The sequence below is a fragment of the Macrotis lagotis genome, chromosome 1 (genome assembly GCF_037893015.1).
Source record: "Macrotis lagotis isolate mMagLag1 chromosome 1, bilby.v1.9.chrom.fasta, whole genome shotgun sequence".
NCBI classification, from domain to species: domain Eukaryota; kingdom Metazoa; phylum Chordata; class Mammalia; order Peramelemorphia; family Peramelidae; genus Macrotis; species Macrotis lagotis.
In genome coordinates this window covers 187,919,780-187,940,234 of record NC_133658.1, presented here as the reverse complement: position 1 = coordinate 187,940,234, position 20,455 = coordinate 187,919,780, and the positions used below count along the sequence as shown (strand labels likewise).

The following is a 20,455-nucleotide window of genomic DNA, read 5'->3' as shown; positions in this document are numbered from 1 at the left end:
CAGTGCTCTATCCACTGTGCCACCTAAATGCCCCATGTAGGAACTACTTTAAAGTTGTAATTCATTCTCTCAAGGGACTGAGGTGGTAAAGCAGAGTATGCTCCCAATTTTAGAGATTTTTTTTTAATAATTTGGGCCTTGCTATGTCTTCTCTGTAAATATCCCTTTGTAAAAGCTAATTGATGATAATTAGTTTTTAATGAGATTAAGGAAATATCAATAGAGAAATTGATGCTGGAATGTGTGATAGAATCAGTATTTTCCTGATATTTTTTTCCTTCTACCACCCACAATATGAGGAGGTTTTCCCCAAAAAGACAACAAAGCTGACCCAGAAACCCAATTAGCCTTAGCTTTCCTGACATAGCTTCCTGGTTATCTAGGGGCATAAAAACTCCTAACATATAGAGTTTGTTTCTCATAGTCTTAGTGTAGCCGCTGGCTACTTGGGTTCAATTCTGCCTATGAGCAGACTGGGAAAGCATGGGTGGAAATAAAAGAAAAGTTTATTTAAAAGGTTACAAGACATAGAAAGGGAGAGAGAGAGAGAGAGAGAGAGAGAGAGAGAGAGAGAGAGAGAGAGAGAGAGAGAGAGAGAGAAAGAGAGAGAGAGAAACAGCCAAACAGCCTTGGCTGAGACATGGTCAGAGAAGACTGAGCCAGCCCTGAACCAGGGTCCAACCCAGGTTTTTATGTCTTGCTTCTCATCCAGAGGGCAAAAGTAAATAAAAGTGAATTCCCTTCCCCTATACTTGATCTGGAATTAGAGGGTAAAGCCCAAGCAGATTAGGATACAAATTTTACATTAAACAATGGTACTTAAAGAATGGGGCGGGTCCCCACGCAAGATTACAATTATTTCTCTTACAATAATAATTCTCTATTTCAAGTCAATTTACATCTCAAGAGTCAATTTACATCTTCACCCAAATTCTTTCTGTTACATTCAAACTCTCTTCATCTTCCCCTGCATCATTAGTGGAGTCTCAAGATCATGCAAGTTGCTCTACCTCCCTTAATGACCTAATGACCACACTCATTTCCAGATGGAGAATGGGAAGGGGGGTTATATTCAGAGATGATAAATGCCACTGAATCATTTCTGATATTCTTGATGTATAAGGGCAAAGTAAATTTCTTTTGTAAACATCAATGACTTGCAAGTACTTCATTTTGTCCCAACATTGAATGTGAACTAAGAAGGGGCTGATGTTAGAGGCCTGCTTCCAATGAGGTGCTAATTGCTAATTAGTTAACTAGACAATATTAACTACAAGTCAATTGATACTGGAGGAAATACACTGAATGAAGGTTGTGCACAACTGTATTAAAAAGATGCCTTTCTAAAATCTGTAGAAAATTGGGATTATTTCTCAATAGAAAGATAGATATAACTATCTTCTGAATTCTACATAAGAGGGTAGCAGAATGTGATAGGAAAAAGAAAGGAAAAAGAGCTGTTTTAGGAATGTGACTTTCCTCATAGGAGTACCTGGACCATATCAGGAGTTTTTGTTCAGCATATATTTGGGTAGTTAGCCAAGAGCCATGCTAGCTAGGAATGCTAGCTCATTTTTATTCCCCACATTCTGTCCCTTATTATTTTAGATAGTTATATATACATATATATATATATATATATATAAAACTATGTATTTAGATAGTTATATATAACTGTATATTTAGATAGTTAAATGTATAATTATATATTTAGATAGTTATATATATAACTATATATTTAGATAGTTTTATATATATATTTAGATAGTAATATATAACTATATATATAAAACTATATAACTATAGTTATCTTAAGGTATGACTTTTATTACTTTATTTTACTTTCTGCTTTTATTATATTACTTATTCTTAGTCTGGGAATTACTGTTTTTTTAAAACTAATTTTTTAATAGAAGAGCAATCATCTTATACCTACCACCCTACATGATCTTTGTTTATTCTTTCTTCCTCCATTTTAATTTTAAATCCCTAAGTTTAGATTCATTTTTATCAGCCCTCATTAATTATATTCCATCCATAACCAATAGTCAGTTAATTGTGTATTTTACGCTGTGGTCCAGAAATCCAAATCAAATTCTCAGGTACAGCTTTAAAAATAGATGTCTACTTTCCAAATCTACATTTGTCATCTAAAGTAACTACTTTTAATATGTTGCAATGATAAAAAACACACCTATATTCCTAATATCTTTAGTCTCTGTCCCATGATTTTAATCCATAGCATGTTCCTAGATGCCTTCTGGTCAATATTATTTATTCCTATGTGAATCACTTTTTTTATTTTTAAATTAATTTAAATTAATTTTTTTTTGCAAAGCAATGGGGTTAAGTGACTTGGCCAAGGTCATACAGCTAGGCAATTATTAAGTGTCTGAGGCAGGATTTGAACTTAGGTCCTCCTGACTCCAGGGCCGGTGCTCTATCCACTGTGCCACCTAGTCACCCCATAAATCACTCTTAGTGAGCAGTAATTGTGACATTTGACAAAGTTTAGGAAGGTTTCCATCAAATCTTGGACACATGTTCCAGAAAGATAGCAATCCTCTCAGTTGTTTATGCAAGGTCAACAAATAGCTACCTTTGTATTTAAACTCAGCATAGTCACTGATCACCACTACTTGTCCATATTTCCTCTGGCTGTTGTTGGTTTCTCTACTTAATGATATCTGTAAATCAACTTCATCATCTCTTGGAGGACAAGAAGCTACTTCCTCCTGACATGGTTCAGTACTGCTTCTATGAGGAAAGTCTCATTCCTAAAACAATTCAAATGTTTAGTCATCTTTCTTTTCCCTTTCTTTTCCTTATCACATTCTTCTGCCCTCTTGGGTAGACTCCAGAAACCTGGATCACATGTTAGGATTCCCCTCAGTCTCTTCTTGGTTTTATTCTTTGCTTCTTCAAGCATTTCTTCTGTTCTTTCAAAGAACTGTTGTGCTCTTATTAGGGATTGCCAAAATTTAGAATAAGATTTATCTTGACTGTTAAAGATCTTAGAGTGAAGAAAAGGTAATGACATATATTTATATGAAAGTATAATGGAGTCTAGAAAGGAATTCTTTAAGTTCTTTGACTTTCTTTTCTTGAGGATATATTTAACTTCATTTCTATTTGTGACAAATACACACACACACACACACACACATATGTTTAACTTATAAAATTGACCTTGTCTCTTACATTTATCAGAAGCAAGATCCTTAGTTTTCTGTTTTTGCTGGTAGCTGTCTTGGTAAATTTTTCAGTCTACCTCCATAACAGTTCTCTATGCCTAAATTGAGAATATTTGGAAGGAGGGGCAATCTCTTATGCAAGGATTGTTTTATATGGAATTTCCTTTCTTTTTTTCTTGAAATATGATGCTCACTAAGTTTCTGTATTGCAATGAGCAAATTCTTAACAAGCCCCAGAATCTGTACTCAGCTCAACTCTGTGCCAAGATCTCAAATAAAGAAGTAATTAACAATAAGCTAAAAATTCCCTCTTCCCTATTCTATCCCTTATGCCCTATCTCTGGGCCTCATAATGCTAATTGCTTCTCATGTCCTCAATCCAATCTTTGTCTAGGGGATGGCCCTGTCCTAGATCACAGAAGTCATAAATAATGGCTTTTACTAGCTAGCAGGTAGAAAAGAGGAGGAGTTAACATTCTTGCTGCCTGTGGTATAATAAGAGAGAAGTGGTCTTTGCATACCAAATTAGAACTCTAAAAGTAGTTTTTCCCCCATAGAAATATAGTTACACATGGAAATTAGATTTTGTAATACTATTAGTACCATTCATTATTACAGGTAAAAGGTGGATTAAATAAGTTTTCCTATATATCTTTGTTTCTATGTGGAATTACTTTCAAAGTTTTGAAAAATTGGCATATAAACAATTTGTAAATTTGGGATTGCTGATATTTTCAACAAACTACCATGATTCATTCAGTCATTCATTTGATAAACATTTATTAAATGCTTATTATTTTAATGGTCTGTACTGTTTTTAGGGATTGCCAAAATTTAGAATAAGATCTATCCTGACTTAAATATCTTAGAGTGAAGAAAAGGTAATGACATATATTCACCTGAAAGTATAATTATACAAGGAAGAAAAAAAATTTACAAATGAAATGAGAAGTACAAAGAAATGCTGAGTTCATAAGATGAGCTCAACTTTCACTGGAAGACTTCAAGGAATTCTAGAACCCCGGATTTTGAAGTGACTTTAGAAACTATCTAATATGAACATATCTGAATAATGATCCCTTCTACCTTGTAACTGAAAAGTGGTCATCTTTGGTTTAAAACCTCCAGAGAAGAGAAACATTCTATCCCCTACTAGGGTCAGTCATTAAGTATTTGTTAAATGCTTACTATGTGTTAAGGATTGTGCTAAGCAATAGCAATACAAAGAGAGGCAAAATCTTAATTCCTTTACTTAAGGAACTCACAATCTTATGAAGAAGGCAGCACTTAAATAACCAGCTACATACAGGAAAGATACAAGGTAGATGAAAGTTAATCTCAGATAGTACTAGGAGTTGGGGTAAATAGGGAAGTTTGGATAGGCATGATTTTTAGGAAGTTTCGGTTAGATCATAACCTAAATTTTTTTTCTTGTTATTCCTTTACATTGCTCATAGTTATTCTTCTTAATCTGCCTTCCAAGTGATTGCCCTTCAAATACTTTAAGATGGCAATTATCTCCCACCAAGACTTCTCTTTTCTAGAATAAACATTCCTAGTTCCTTCAATTAGTCCTTACAGGGCAAAGAATTGAATCATTTTGCTATCTTGTTTACCTTTCTAGATTCTCTACAATTTGTCAATAGTTTTATGAAGATTACAAAGAATTAAGCCTTCATACATATAGAAGATCTTAATACCTGGGGAGAAACATAAATTATTATATTTCTCCAATATAATTGGAGAGAAGTAGGAAAGGCAAGGCTTTGTTCAGAAAATGAGAAGCTATTAAATTTGACTAGAGCATATTACATGCTCAGGAGAATAGTAGAAAATAGGACTTGAAAATTATTTGGGAGCCAAACCACTGCAGGTCTTGAAAGCCAAAAATGTTTCTAAAAGGAAGTGAAAACAATCTCTTTTGAGTTGGAAGAAAGCTTTTCCTTTATACTCTGAAGCTATGCTTGGTAACACTTCACTCTGCAGTTCTAGAGAAGGTCATGTGTCTTGCTGGGCAGAACACCTGTGATATTTTCATACATATGAATTCCGGATGACACCTTTAAGTATTTCACTATTTTCCACAGTTCCTCGAAATAATTTTTATAATTACATTGCAAGTAAAAGGAAAGTTAGGGATTTGAGTTTATTGTCTGGTTTCAAATTCAGTGATCTTTCCATTACACTAGACACTACATCAGTTCTTGAACTTGTACATATGGTAAAATAGAAATAATTATATCTGCTTTGTAGATTAAAAAATGAATGCAGCCAAGAAAACTTACATAACTTCTGATTCATAGATACTTGCATGCCTCTCATAAAGTTTTCTATTACAAACTGAAACAAAGGAAACCAGCTTTTGAGAGTGAGTCTAATAAAAATATGAATTTTTTATATTTCACATCAAACATGACTAGAACATTGGATCTTTGTAATTAGCTAAACCCTTTGATTTGAGCTTCTATAGAGGCCCTTTGTCACTCAGTCAACAAGCATTTATTAAATCTTATTTGGTCTCAGGCACTGTGCTAAGTATTAGAGATACAAAGAAAGTACTCTTATTCCCTTCAAAAAAAATAACCTAAATAAAAACAAAAATCTAGTCCCTGATCTCAAGGAACTTAGTCTAGGAGGGGTAATACCAGGCAAAGAACTGGGTACAAAGAAGATATAATTAAGAAAAAATGATATGATCTTCTAGAGAAGGCACTATCATTAAGGGAGATCAAGAAAGTCATCTAGAGGGTGGGAAATGAAGGCAATCAAAGAAGACATGAGATGGAGATGAGAGGGAAAAAATTTCAGGTATAGAGAACAGCCACTGAAATTACCTGGAATATGAAGATGAAGCATCATGTGTGAGATTTTTCAATTTCTAGTCCAAAACGTCATAATTTTTAATAATGTATTTTCATGTTCTTTTTGGGAAGTGTTATTTGAGGTCATGTGGATAGCTACCATAATTCATATATAATGTTGTCATCAATTTGGATAATGAAGTTTGAGGGTTCTCTATTTAGTCTTTTTTTTTTAGGTTTTTGCAAGGCAAATGGGGTTAAATGGCTTGCCCAAAGCCACACAGCTAGGGAATTATTAAGTGTCTGAGGTCGTATTTGAACTCAGGTAATCTTGACTCCAGGGCTGGTGCTCTATCCACTGTGCCACCTAGCCGCTCCTCTATTTAGTCTTGAATATACCCATTAAGAAGAAAATAGACCTCTCCCATTATTTCCTGATCTTGACCTTCCCCCTTCTTCCCTTATGTTTTTGTACATACAGCCAATTGTCAACATTCTCACTTTTAGCTGACCTTAGGAATTGATGATGTTTATTAGTAATCTCATTTTCATTTTTGCATTTGAGGTCATATGCAGTAAAGAAAAAATGAGAGACACAATAGGTCCAAGTTTATGGAGTTGTTGGTATCCTTAATGGTACAGCAACAACTAAAGTTTTAGCAACTTCTTTCTTACTTTTCAAAGTAGAAAGGTTTATAGAAGTAGAGTTTGAAGTACAATAATCACCATCTAACAGTGGAAGGTAAGATGCTATATTTGTCATACAGTACTCATGGCACTATAGATTTCATGTGTTTCAAAAAGTGAATATTATCTGAAATCAATTTTTTTAAATTGAAAGAGTACTAAGTGTTATAGAATTCTAGGGAATTGCTAGTGAGATAAATGCCTTGCATGCTACCAACTTTATTTTCCATACTACATTTTATGGGTTATTTCATTGTTACTCTTAGGAAAAACACATAAGAGAATTATGGTTTGTTATATAAAGTATTGTTTATAGAAAAGTAGGTTTTTCAGTCATCTCTAATGAAAAATTACTGTTTTTGGTGATGTTAGGAATTTAACTCTCTATTTCCCAAAGGTTAATGTAAAATCATTCTCCCATTTTTTTCTTTCATTTTCTTTGTTCATTTCATTACTTTGTTTTCCAAGAACATTATCCCTCAGCATTAAGGATTGATATCCTCCATACTTGAAATGTTTTATTTCTTTGATCTCTGACAGTTGGCAGTCTTCTCTTCCTTCAAAATACTACTCTTCTAAAAACCAATCTCTGACCTCAGCTACAAAATAATTCTTCCTAGGTCAGTTTGATCTTTTATTTACATTTTATATGTAAGTTTACTTCTACAAATAATTAATAAAAGATTGACATAGACAAGGCATTGTACTAGATGCTGGGAGAGTAAAGAGGAAAATTAACAGTACCTTCATTCCCTAGAAACCTGGCAAGTTTTGGATTGGCTCTTGTCAGGGGAATTAGTGTGAGATGACAGGAGGCAAAAAGGAGATTAGAACTGGAGGGCTGTTTTTTACTCTTCACAAGTGGTATTCATGACCTCTTCAGAAAGAGAAAAGAAAATGCAGAAAGAGGTGGCAGAGATTCTTCAATTCGTGGAGCAACTGTGGGACCATGGCAGCAGCCTTGATATATCACCAAAGTCTTCTCCTGGAACAGTAGAGACACAAAGCTAATTAACAAGTTATGTGACTGTACTGTTTATTTTTGTTTGTCTGTTTTTTAATATGAGGTGCTCTCTCAGAGGGCTGGAGTTCTGGTAATCCTTATTCTCTTCCTCATCCTTATTTAAGAGGGAGGCAACCAGAACTTGTTTCTTAGTGTGTTCTTTCATTCTACTATAGATTGCATTTGATATATCTAATTCTACTTATCATAAACAACTGTAATTGATCCTGTCCTTTACATTTTTTATTTATCTTTGTTAGCATGAGGAATGCTAAAAGAACTACACATGCAAAAGTGACATTTCTTAGAACTCCAACTCAAGGTCCACTGTTAGAGAGTTTTCACTCTATTTGGGGACATCATCACAAGCCATTCACATGTTTTACACTCACACTTCAAGGGTAGCATAATTGTGAATTTTGACATCAAAATATGTCTCATCAGACTATAAGCCTAAACGTTGCAACCACATACTGGACTATTACATGTACAAAAATAAATATAAGATTGGGATTTTGGAATTCTATTGTCTGATGATAATCTGTCATTCCACTTTTCCCTATGCTTTAAACCTCCCAAGTCTATTTTTCATCCTCATTGGGAAACTGCAATCTCTTCATGCCTTCACTACATCTTCCCTGCTTTAATTTACCCTCTCCCATCTTCCCAGTTGAGACCCCTTAGTGAACACATTCAATTCTTCACTCTCCTTGACTCTAGAATTTTTCACTTTCTTGTATTGTTGCCATTCATGTCTTGCCAAAACTCTTAGTCCCACCATCTGCCTCCTAAGCTCCTACTCACATGCTACTTAACAGAGATAGTGAAAATTAAAAAACTGAAGATTACATACATTCCAAAGTTATGTTATTTAATCCAATTTGAAACCTCATTAGAACAAAATAATTTTTATTCCCTCCTAATTATATTTCATCCTTCTCTCCAATTCAAATTTCTTTGTCTCCAATAGTAGTCTCTTCTTTTCCTCTCCCAGTTGCCACATTACCAAAAATATTGATTCCTTCCTCCTCACCTGGCAGCTTTTCCTCCTCATCTTACAGCCCCTAATATCAATTGTTGATTTTTTTCTTTTTTTATTCAAATTTCTGATAAAGAGGTAGCATGAGTAAAATCCAATTCATTATCTTTCCCCCAATCAATCTGCTTTTCAATTTCCCTGTAGCTTTTCAGAGACACATATTCTTCCAGTCACTCCGGTTTGCACCCTCAGCTTCATCTTCAACTCTTCCCTTTCTCTCAAACTCCATTTCCAAGCTGCAAAACACTGTCTTTACAAAGGATCTCTTACCTATTAGAATATCCTATCCTCACCAATCAAATTGCTACCAAACTAGTTCAAAGTCCAATTACCTCTCATGATGCAATCACCTATAATACAATACCCTCCTATTTGGAGGTCTCAAACCTCCAATCAATCCTCTTCTTAACTTCTAAAGAGTTTTTCTGAAACACAGCTCTGATCATGTCCTCTCCTTGCCAATACTCACCTAGCCCTACCCTTCTAGTCAACAAACTCCAGAGGTTCCCTATTGTCCCAAGTATCAAATATTAAATCCTTTTTGGCATTTACAGATCTTCACAACATAGCACCTTCCTATTATTCCAGGTTTATACTTTGCCCTCCTCCTTGCACTATGTGTTCCAGGCACCTGACATACATAACATCTTGCACACAATATGCTCTGTTTCTATTTTAATGCCTTTTCACTAGTTTTTATAGGTGTGTAATACATTCCTTGGTCATCTCCACTTGTTGGAATCCCTGATTTCCTTTAATATTCTGTGCTTGTACCAGTCTTTTTTGGTTTCCCCAAGTACTTGTTTATTTCCTTCTAAAATTAACTTGTATTTGTTTTGTCTATGTTTTATTCATGTTTAGATTTATATAATTTCATGTTATCTCTTTCACTAGAATATAAATCCTTTAAGGAAGGATTGTTTCACTTTTTTCAATGCTCAGAATAGTGTCTGTATCATACTAAGAGTTTAACACAACCTTGTTGATTGCTAAAGGTTCAAAACAACATCTTAAAAGAAATATAAGAGAGAGAGGAGGAATCAGTTTCAATTGGAGAGATTAGAAAAGTTTCGTGGGGAGGTATATCTAAAACAAAACTTGAAGGAAGAGTAGAGTTCCAAAAATAAAAAAGATGAACAAGTCAGCTACTAAGTGTGGCCTAAACGAGTGCATAAATGTGAAAGATATTAGATTGAAATTAGAGAATATTTATCTGTCTTATGTGACGAACACATTATATAAAAAAGGAATAAAGTGGAATAAAATTGCATAGATTGGCTTCATAGTATAGAGTATCTTAATATGAAGTTAGCAAGTTTTTTTTTCCCCTAAAGCAAATGAGGCATCCCAATGAAGGTTTTTGAAGAGACAAAGGAACAGAGGATTGAGGATTTACTAAGGATTCAGATACAAGTAAACAAGACAGTCATACCCTCAAAGAACTTATATTCCAGTGGAAAGAAGACAATACATAAAGGGGAACTGGAAGGGGAAGGCAGTATCTATATGAGAGCAATGTTAGGAGGTAAATAATATGTTTCAATATTAATCTTTACCTTGATCTGAATTTTTACATCTTTCAAAGTTGCTTTTCTTTACAGTGGTTAATATTATATAGATTTTTCTCCCATCTGTTCTCCAATCAGTTTGTACAAGTCTTAGGAAGATTTATGTTGGCAGCTATGTGAAGGAAGTTCAGTGGAGACTACAAAAAAAATCTTTCTTTCCCTTGAGAGAAGCTCATTTGCCTTGGTACAGATCACCTTTCCTCAACATGATGAGAACTACCTACAATTCCACTTATATCCCTTCTCCCTTTTGGAGATTTCTCCAGAAGTAGCCCAGGATAATTTTCATGGTTTTTTCCAACTACCCCAGATGAGAATACACAGTAGAAATTCACATGGGAAAAAAAGATAGAAATGTGCCTAAAAAGCCTAAGATTCAATTATGGGGCACTAATGCAAACTATGGTATATTGTTGTTGTTCAGCCATTTATTTATGTCCCACTCTATGTTACTTCATGGACTGTGTCCATAGGTTTTCTTGGCAAATATACAAGAATGACTTGCCATTTCCTTTTCTATTGTATCCCTATTTTGTAGATGAGGAACTAAGACAAATAAATGACTTGCCCAGTGTCACACTGTTATTAAATGTTTGAGGCTGGATTTGAACTTAGGTCTTCCTGATTCCAGGACCTTTGCTGTATCCACTGTACTCTTGCTGTCCCTATGTATACTATCTAGGCACTGGGAGAGAAAGAAAATCAATATATGAACTTAGCATGAGGGCTGACCTAAATAAAAGAGCTGAACAAGGTCCCATAGTCATCTAAGGATAACCTTTGTATTTTATTTGGAGGTTAGGACTAAGAAACATGGGTATAAAACAACAAACTAGAGTCAATTGTTGACTAGGGAATGGGAAAAACTTTTAACATTAGCCAAGACTCTGATATGATTTTCCCATAATCCAATTGCTTAAGAACTAGACCTGAAGGTAAATAGCACCAGGAAACCATGGTGTCTGCCAGGAGTGGGAAGCAATGATGGGAGAATTACCAAAGAAAAACAATATAGTATAGACTCCCAACAAAGAGAAGGGACCAGAAAAACTCTGCCAATGAAAAAGTGGTCGCAGAAACTATTGTACAGATAGGAGGAAGGGGAGGTAGGTGAGAGGGCATGATAAGGGAAAGTTTCTTAACAGCCTTCAGCTCACTATGGGTCCTTTACCATATAAATTAAGCTATTCTATATTTTGAACCTGAATGCCTTTTTAGACAACTTAGAGTCACTCTTCAGGGAGTGGCAGATATTGAAGTTCCCAGGTTCTATCTGGATGGGAGCAATGAACTATATAATTAAGATGTTTCCAAAATGTCCCTGGGCCCCTGGTGTCATGAGGAACTTTCTGACACGAGGACTGTCTAAATTAGAAAGGGGAAAGACAATGGATAAAAAGACTAATCAAGAAGCTATTAAAATAGTCAAGGAATGAGGCAATGAGAGTACTAAACAAGATGGTAATAGTATGAGTAGAGAGAACATGTGAGAGAGGTTATGGAGATAAAAATCCTTAAGGCATAGTCAATATGACCACCTACTGGAAATGTTGTTGAAGGTATTATTACTTGGTATAGTTGGGGAAGAGAAAGGGAATAATCATTTATATGCGCCAGGTATTATCCTAAGCACTTTCCAAATATTATCTCATTTGATCTTCACAATAGCCCTAGGAAGGAGGTGTTATTATTATCCTCATTCAAAACTGAAGAAATTGAGGCAAACGGAGATTAAATGGCTTGCCAAGAATCACATGGTTAATAAACATCGGAGTCTGGATTTGAACTTGGAACTTCCTGACTTCAAACTCAGTGTCATTATCTGCCTTGTATTAGTTCAACTAAATAGCCCTTTTGTGTTAACATATAAGGCTCTGCCATGAATTTTCTTTTCTCTATATTCATTCCATTTGATCTATTAGCTCCCAAGAATTTAACTGTGCCATACAGATTTCTTCAAAATTTGTATATCCAGCCCTCATGTATCTCTTGGACTCTAGGTTTACATCTTCAATTGTCTGCTTGATGTTTCTACAAGATGGCCCATAAGAATCTCAAATTCAGCATATCAAGAGCAGAGCCCATTCTCTTTCCTTGGCCCCTTTGAATGGAGGACTGCAGGACAGAAGAAAGAATTTATAAAAATTCTAAAGAGGGCTCACATCTTTTTTTATTTCTCATCAACCATACTCCTTAGACTCAAACATGTGCCTGCCTCCAAGTACTTTCCTTCTATCACCAGCCCTTTTAGCTTTCTCTGGTTGTTTTCTCCTATTAGAAAGTAAATTTCTTGAGGGCAAGGGCTGTGTTTTTTTTTTTTGATACCCAGCATTTAGCCAGAACCTGGCATATAGTAGGTAATTAAAAGATTTTTTGATTCATTGATTTCCCCCTAAACGTATTTGTCCTCTTGCCATTTCTATTGAGGTGCCATTATTCTTGTAAATCATTCAGGTTTCACAATGTGGATGCCATTCTCAGTTCATTCTACCTCACCTCCTAAGTCCAATCAACTATAAGATCTTGCCTGTTCCACCTCCTCTCCCCCCTTTTTTTAACTCACATCACAATCATTGCAGTCTATAGATCTGATCAACTAACTTTTCTTCTCAAATTTTATCAATGGTTGTTTGTTTCTTTGAGTATAAAATACAAATTCTTCTCTTTACTTTTAAAACCCTTCACACTCAAATTCCAGCCTTTCTACATTAACTATGCATCACTCTTCTTCATGCCTTCGAAAGTCTAATCAAATTATCTTATTTGATATTTCCTATATAATTCTATACAATTTCCTATATAATATTCCATATCCTGTTTTGGGGATTTTGTATAGCACCCTTGGAATGATCTCCATTCCTGGAATATTCATTCTCATTCTTCTCAGTCTAATGAAATCCCTTACTTTCATCCAGTTTTGCCTTCTCCAAGAAATCTTCCCTGATTCTCCCAGTTGTTTCCTCATTCCAAATCAATGTTTTTCTTGTATATTATCTTCATTCTTTATTCTGTAAATATGTTTTATCTCCCAAGTACAATGTAAGTAAGCTCTATGAGGACAAGTAATTTTGTATTTTTGTTTTTATATGTCCAATGACTGACTCTTTAACTGATATATAGTAGGCACTTGATAAATACTTGCTGATTGATTGATAATTTGTAGCAGGTTTAATTTTTTTTCATGTATCATGAAATGACCCTTTTGGCCATTTCCTAAAACTCATGTACACCTCAGAATAATGTTTCTGAAATGCAGAAAATAAAATACATAGTTTTATAAAAGGAAGCTAATATTACTGAAATACAGTTAATAAAATTTTTTTAAAAGTTGCAAGTTTACATAACCTAGGATAAGAAACTCCAGTCTATGAGGTCTCTTCCAAATCTGATGTTGTGTGATTTAATTTGAGGTAAAGGGTGAGAAAAAAATGACCTCAAAATGAGTAGTGCTTTAAATGAGTGGTACCATTAACAGAAATAGGGAGCTTTGGAGGAGGAAAAATGATTGGGGGGGGGGTGGAGAAGAGGAGCTGAAGGGATATCTAGGCAGAGATATCCATCAGATATTAGAAATATAGAATGAGAGCTCATGGTACGAGTGGGGTTGAAAATAAAAATTTGGTAGACTTCTACATAGAGATATTAGTTAAATATCACCATGAGACTAGATTGCAAAGACAGAGAACATAAAGAAGGCATTGAAGAATACTCATATTTTGGGAGCAGAAAGGGAAAGAACAACTATTAAAGAAGATTCAAATGGAATCAATAGACAGGTTAGAGGACAAATAGGAAGGAACAATGTTACGCAAGCCAAGGCGTGAAATAGTGTTCAAATATGTAGAAAAAAAAGACTTAAAGCTTACTCCCTGCTATTTTTACCTGCTGGTTTTGGTCTTTCTCTTTGGAGTCACATAGAAAAATGATGGTCCTTTAAGTATCCAAAGTCATCTATCATATCATCCTTTTTCTCTTATTCAGGCTAAACAATCTTAGTTCCTTTAATAATTAGTCCATTTACAACCCAGTTTCAAATATCTTATTATCCAAATTTCCATGGTCTGGCAATATTTCAATCTATCAACTTAAATATGATGCTCAGAAATAAACACAATATTGTAAATGGGTCTGACATCAGTAAATACAGGAGTTATATTATTTCTCTTATTACTTTAATTGGTGCATTTTTAATTGATCTGTCACATTACTGATTAGAAAAAAGAAAAGAAAGGGACACTTGGAAAATAAATAACTTGACCTTTATATATACTTTAGCTATTTTTATTTTTACTCTTGCTTAAGGTTATCCAGCACCAGGAAGAGGAATTTGATCATAGGTCAAAATAACAAGGCAAGAGATAAGGAAAATATTGTCCTCATTGGGAAATCAAAGAATGCAAGGTCTCTGAAATACTTATTTTGGTCTTTCACCTAACATGACTCCTGTAAAAGAAGTGTGGATAAGTTGATATATAATATATATATATACATATAAATAAAACTGAATATCAATATACTGGGGGTTTTCAAAATAATACATCATATCATTTTGAGATAACATTTTATAAGATCATATAATTATAACTGATAAAAAGGAACAAGAAGCCTCAATAATTAGATAGCAAAGAAATCCCCAAATCATTTAACATGATTTTTTTGGGAGGGGAAAGCTGGTTATCAGCAACTTTTCCTTTCTCTTTATTGTCTTTGTATACATACATATATATATATATATATATATATATATATATATATATATATGTAAAATAGATACTTGCTTTGATGACTCAGGAAGAGAGATGACTTCACTAAACTCTGCATCACTTAAATTCAATTCATGTGTAAGTCAAGACATTATCCATGATGTCATTGACTCTCTTTGAAAATGAAGGATGGGGGCCCCTAGTTGGCACAGTGGATAGAGCACTGGCCCTGGAGTCAGGAGTACATGAGTTCAAATCTGGTTTCAGACACTTAATAATTACCTAGCTGTGTGGCCTTGGGCAAGCCACTTAACCCCATTGCCTTGCAAAAACTAAAAAAAAAAAAAAAAGATGAACAATAACAACAGCCTCCTATTTGAAGTCTTTTCTGATTTTCCAGGCTTCCGTCCTCTACTCCCACTAAATTATTTTATATTTATTTTGCATATATATTATAAATTAAATACAGCAAAGTATAATTTATTGATCTCAGGATCCCTTTTATACTCTTAAAAATTTTTGAGGACAACCCCAAAGAGTTTTTATTTATGTGGCTTAAATGTATTTGTTTTTACCATATTAAAAATTAAAATTATGCCACTAAAATATTTATTAATCTGTTTTAAAAGTAACAATAACAGGAGCAACCAGGTGGCACAATGGATAGAACATTGACCCTAGAGTCAGGAAGACATGAGTTCAAATCCAGCCTACTTAGTTAGCTATGTCTATATTCAGAGGCCAGATATGAATGAAGATAATTGGAGTTGGCCTTGAAGTCAGGAGGATGAGAGTTCCAATGCAGACTCAGACAACTGACACTTACTAGCTGTGTGACCTTGGACAAGTTACTTAATCCCACCGCCTTGCAAAAAAAAAAAAGGAACATCAACAAACCCCATTACATGTTAACAAATAATATTTTAAATAAAAAATAAATTTTTTAAAATAAAAATTATAAGTAGCAGTTGTATCTATTTTTGCAAATTGCTTTAATGTATGGCTAAATAGAAGATAAGTGGATTCTCATATTTGTTAACTTCAATCTGTTATGCACTATACATACACATACACACACACACATACACAAAATGTGAACTGCTCTCTATACAAAACTGTCATTAATATAATTATAATTTCTCCAGATTTTTTTGAAGAACAAGAAGAAAACCCTTCCTCATTCAAATAATTAGTTAGAAAAAGGAGTATTTTAATAGGAAATAATGCCTTAGTATTATTATGAAAATAGCTTTGAAAGGCTCTGGATGCACAAAGGTCAAGAATATCAAGGGAACTGCTGAAAAAATGTAAAGGAAGGTGGCCTGGCTCTACCAGATCTAAAACTATACTATAAAGTGGCAGTCATCAAAACTGTCTGGTACTGGTTAAGAAACAGAATAATGGAGCAGTGGATTAGAATAGATTCAAAAGAAACAGTGGTAAATGACTACAATATTCTATTGTTTGACAAATCCAAAGACATTAGCTTCTGGGATAGGAACTCATTATTTGACAAAAATTGTTGGGAAACCTGGAAAATAGTATGGCAGAAACTAGGCATAGACCCACATTTCACATCCCATACCAAAATAAGGTCAAAATGGGTACAGGATTTAGACATAAAGTTTGACATGATAGATAAATTAATAGATCAAGAAATACTCTATCAGATCTATGGAAAGGAGACAAATTTATGACCAAGCAAGAAATGGCACATTATAAATTGCAAAATGAAGGATTTTGAGTATATTAAATTAAAAAGGTTTTACAGTAATAAAATCAATACTGGAAAAATTAGAAGGAAAGCAGAAAGCTGGGAAACAATCTTCATAATTAGGAGTTCTAATAAAGGTCTCATTTCTAAAATATATAGAGAATTGCATCAAATTTTGTTAAAAGTCATTCCCCAGTTGATAGATGGTCAAAGGTTATGAATGGACAGTTTTCAAATGAAGAAATTAAAACTACATCTATAATCTTAAGGGAAAAAAGTGCTCCAGGGTGGCTAGATGGCTCAGTGGATAGAGCACTAGCCCTGGAGTCAGGAGTACCTGAGTTCAAATATGATCTCAGACATTAAACAATTACTTAGCTGCGTGGCCTTGCACAAGTTACTTAACCCCATCGGCTTGCAAAAAACTAAAAAGAAAAAAAGAAAAAATACTTCAAATCATTATTGATCAGCAAAATGCAAATTAAAATAAGTATGAGGTTTCACTTCACACCTATCAGACTAGCTAAGATGACAAAAATGGAAAATGATCAATGTTGGAGAGGTTATGGGAGGATTGGGATATTAATGCATTTCTGTCAGAGTTATAAACTGATACAACTATTCTGGAGAGCAATATGAAACTATACCCAAAGAACAGTAAAACTGATCATACTCTTTGACCCAGCAATTCCACCCCCATAACCAGAAAAAAAATCATAAAAATGGGAAAAGTTCCACATATTCCAAAATATTCATAGCAGCTCTTTTTGTAGTCACAAAGAATTGGAAATTGAAGGGATGTCCATCAATTTGGAATGGTTGAACAAGTTATGGTATATGAATACTATGGATACTAGTATTTTATAAGAAACAATAAGCATGGAATGAATTACAGAAGCCAATGCTTAGTGAAGGGAGCACAACCAAGGGAACAATGTACACATCAACAACAACATTGTGAGATGATCAACCCTGATGGATACAGCTTCTCTCGGGAGTTCAGAGTGCTAGTACAACCCCATTAGACTGGCTATGAACCATGTTATCCCCATTCAGAGGAAAATAAAACAAAACAAAACAAAAACCCTTCAGAATCTGATGAACACTAGATTCACTTTTTAAAAAATTTCTCTTATGTACTTCTTCCCTTAATTCTAATTCCTCATACCAAAAATGATTTATCTGTAAACATGTTTAACACAGATTTGTATGTACAATATTAACCTGACTGTTTGCCCCTGAGGGGAGGAGGTGGGAAGGGAAGGTAGAAGGAAATTTTGTAACTTAAAAATATACATATGCATATGGATGATTGTTGAAAAACTTTTATAACATGTATTTGGAAAAATAAAATTATAATTTAAAAAAAATTGCTTCAGACCACACTTTGAGAAACATTGGTACAGTGGTAGCAATCTACCAAGGAATCTAGGAAGACGCGGGTTCAGTCTCTGCCTTTGGCACATTGCCTTTGTGATACTGGGCATATTATTTAACCCTTTGTGCATCTTCCCACAGTTACAAATTGCCAAGAACCTACCAACCCAAATTAGTAAAAGGAAATACCAATGAAATCCTATCCCTTTGTCTACTAGAAACAGAATCAGAATATCACCAAATCTGGCAAAGGTTAGGAGTCACTCTTTTGTGACTTCTTGTTCAAAGTTGCTCTTAGTGTTCATTTTAGTTAGTTCATACCATGTCATCTGTTCTCTATGCAAATCTGTGTCATTAATAACTATAATCTCTCTACCATCTTCCTTATCAAAATCTGCCCTCAACTAGCATTGGGTAACTGATTTAAAGAACTACTGTAAGCTAAGCTATAAATTTCTGATAATTCAATATTGTATTCCTTCTGGGAGTGGTAATATCTAGAAGATACAAAGCCTGTGTGTTATCTCCCTTGGACTCTGGAGGAAGGCCAACATCCAAAGCCATTTTTGCATTCCAAATTTCTCTCAGTGCAGACACTGTTTTCTGTCTCATTACTCCTGTTTTTAACCCTAGATAGTAACCTTGAAAAAAATGAGATCACTGGGTCTGTACCCTGAAGAGATGATGAAAATGGGTAAAAATATCACTTGTACAAAAATATTTATAGCAGCCCTGTTTGTGTTGCCAAAGAATTGGAAATCAAGTAAATGTCCTTCAACTGGGGAATGGCTTAACAAACTGTGGTATATGTATATCATGGAACACTATTGTTCTATTAGAAACCAGGAGGGATGGGAATTCAGGGAAGCCTGGAAGGATTTGCACGAACTGATGCTGAGCGAGATGAGCAGAACCAGAAAAACACTGTACACCCTAACAGCAACATGGGGGTGATGATCAAACTTGATGGACTTGCTCATTCCATCGGTGCAACAATCAGGGAAAATTTGGGGCTGTCTGCAATGTAGAATACCATCTATATCCAGAGAAACAACTGTGAAGTTTGAACAAAGACCAAGGACTATTATTCCCTGTAATTTAGGGGGGGGAAAAAAAACATCTGGTATCTTTATTGTCTAATCTTGCTATCTCTTATTTTATATTTTATTTTATATATTTATATTATATATTATATATACTTTATATTTCTTTCTTAAGGATATGATTTCTCTCTCATCACATTCAATTTGGATTAATGTATACCATGGAAACAATGTAAAGACTGGCATATTGCCTTCTGTAGGGGTGGGGGAGGGAAGTAAGATTAGAGGAAAAATTGTAAAACTCGAAATAAATAAAATCTTTAAAATTAAAAAAAAGAAAAGAAAAAGTTTGATTATCTCCATGAAAATGCTATGAAAACCGGCGGAAAAAAAGTAATCTAGAAACTTAAGATCACTACACTATCTCTTTTGAGTTTTGCCATTTTCATTTAATTCTGGTTTTCTCACAATTCCCTTAAGAACTGCCCGGAACCCGCTTTGAAACAGCAATTTCAAAGGACCAGCCACACAACACATCCCTCGTCCTCCACAGCCAGACGTGAAGTCCCAAAGCTTCCTTCCAGCACCATCTGCCCTTAACCAAAATGGCTGCCGCGACCTTTCCCTTCTAAGGCAGACCGCCAGCACCCAAGATGGTGCCGTGACTTCCTGTTGGAGTCTGTTTTCCCTTAACAAAGATGGCGGCTGCGCTTCCTGTTGAGCCACGTGCTTACGGCCGCCTTGGGCTGGTGAGTATTACCCCGGTACGGAGAGGCCGCGTCTCCTTCTTCTGCCCAGCGGAGCGGGCGGTGGGTGAAAGGAGCAGATCCACAGCTGGCCGGCCGCCAGGGAGTGGTGTCCGCGCTCGGTAGTGAGTGCAGCGAGGACGCTGCTGCCCTCCTCCCCTCCCCCATCTCGGCCAGGCCGGCCGGGCTCCAGCTTTCCCAACTTAACTTTCTGGACCTCACTCGCTAAGAGTTAACAATGGAAAGATGGACGAGCCCGGCTTCACATCCCTATTTGGAAATGTCTTACCTATGTCGTCTTAATACCATCTGTTAAACGAAGGAATTGGTTCTGGAGGACCCCCGAGGTCCTTTTCGGTTTTAAATCCACGATTGCATGAATCTGGGGCGGCTGGGCCTCCTTCAGAACTTCCCACACCCAGACGTTCCCCAGCCCCCACAGAACGGTGAAATCAACAGTATCTATGTATCCATAAATAGATACTTTGCGTTCCAGAGGTCCCTGGAAGCCTGTGCACAGGATACAAAGTATCTTGGAGTAGGAAAAAGAGCTTGAAGAACTGGGGAGACAGTCTTTAGA

At 35.1% G+C, this 20,455-nt stretch overlaps 1 protein-coding gene and 1 long non-coding RNA gene across 4 annotated transcripts in view; one reads left to right on the top strand and one right to left on the bottom strand.

Moving 5' to 3' along the window:
- The window catches only part of LOC141504472 (uncharacterized), an 88,330-nt gene extending 67,955 nt beyond the window's left edge, over window positions 1-20,375 (bottom strand). For both annotated transcript variants that reach the window (XR_012473383.1, XR_012473382.1), the window contains exons 1-2: window positions 20,165-20,375; window positions 7,427-7,667 (exon numbers count right to left, since the gene is read on the bottom strand). This is a non-coding gene — a long non-coding RNA (uncharacterized LOC141504472). The remainder of the gene's footprint in view (window positions 1-7,426; window positions 7,668-20,164) is intronic.
- SHLD1 (shieldin complex subunit 1) overlaps window positions 1-20,455 on the top strand; it is a 259,466-nt gene that overhangs the window by 93,275 nt on the left and 145,736 nt on the right. The window contains exon 1 of one of the 2 annotated variants that reach the window (XM_074209504.1): window positions 19,690-19,878. The exons of the other annotated variant lie outside the window; for it this stretch is intronic. The gene's annotated coding sequence lies outside the window, so the exon portion shown is untranslated. Of the gene's footprint in view, window positions 1-19,689; window positions 19,879-20,455 lie in introns of those variants that run through there. 2 annotated transcript variants of the gene reach the window in all.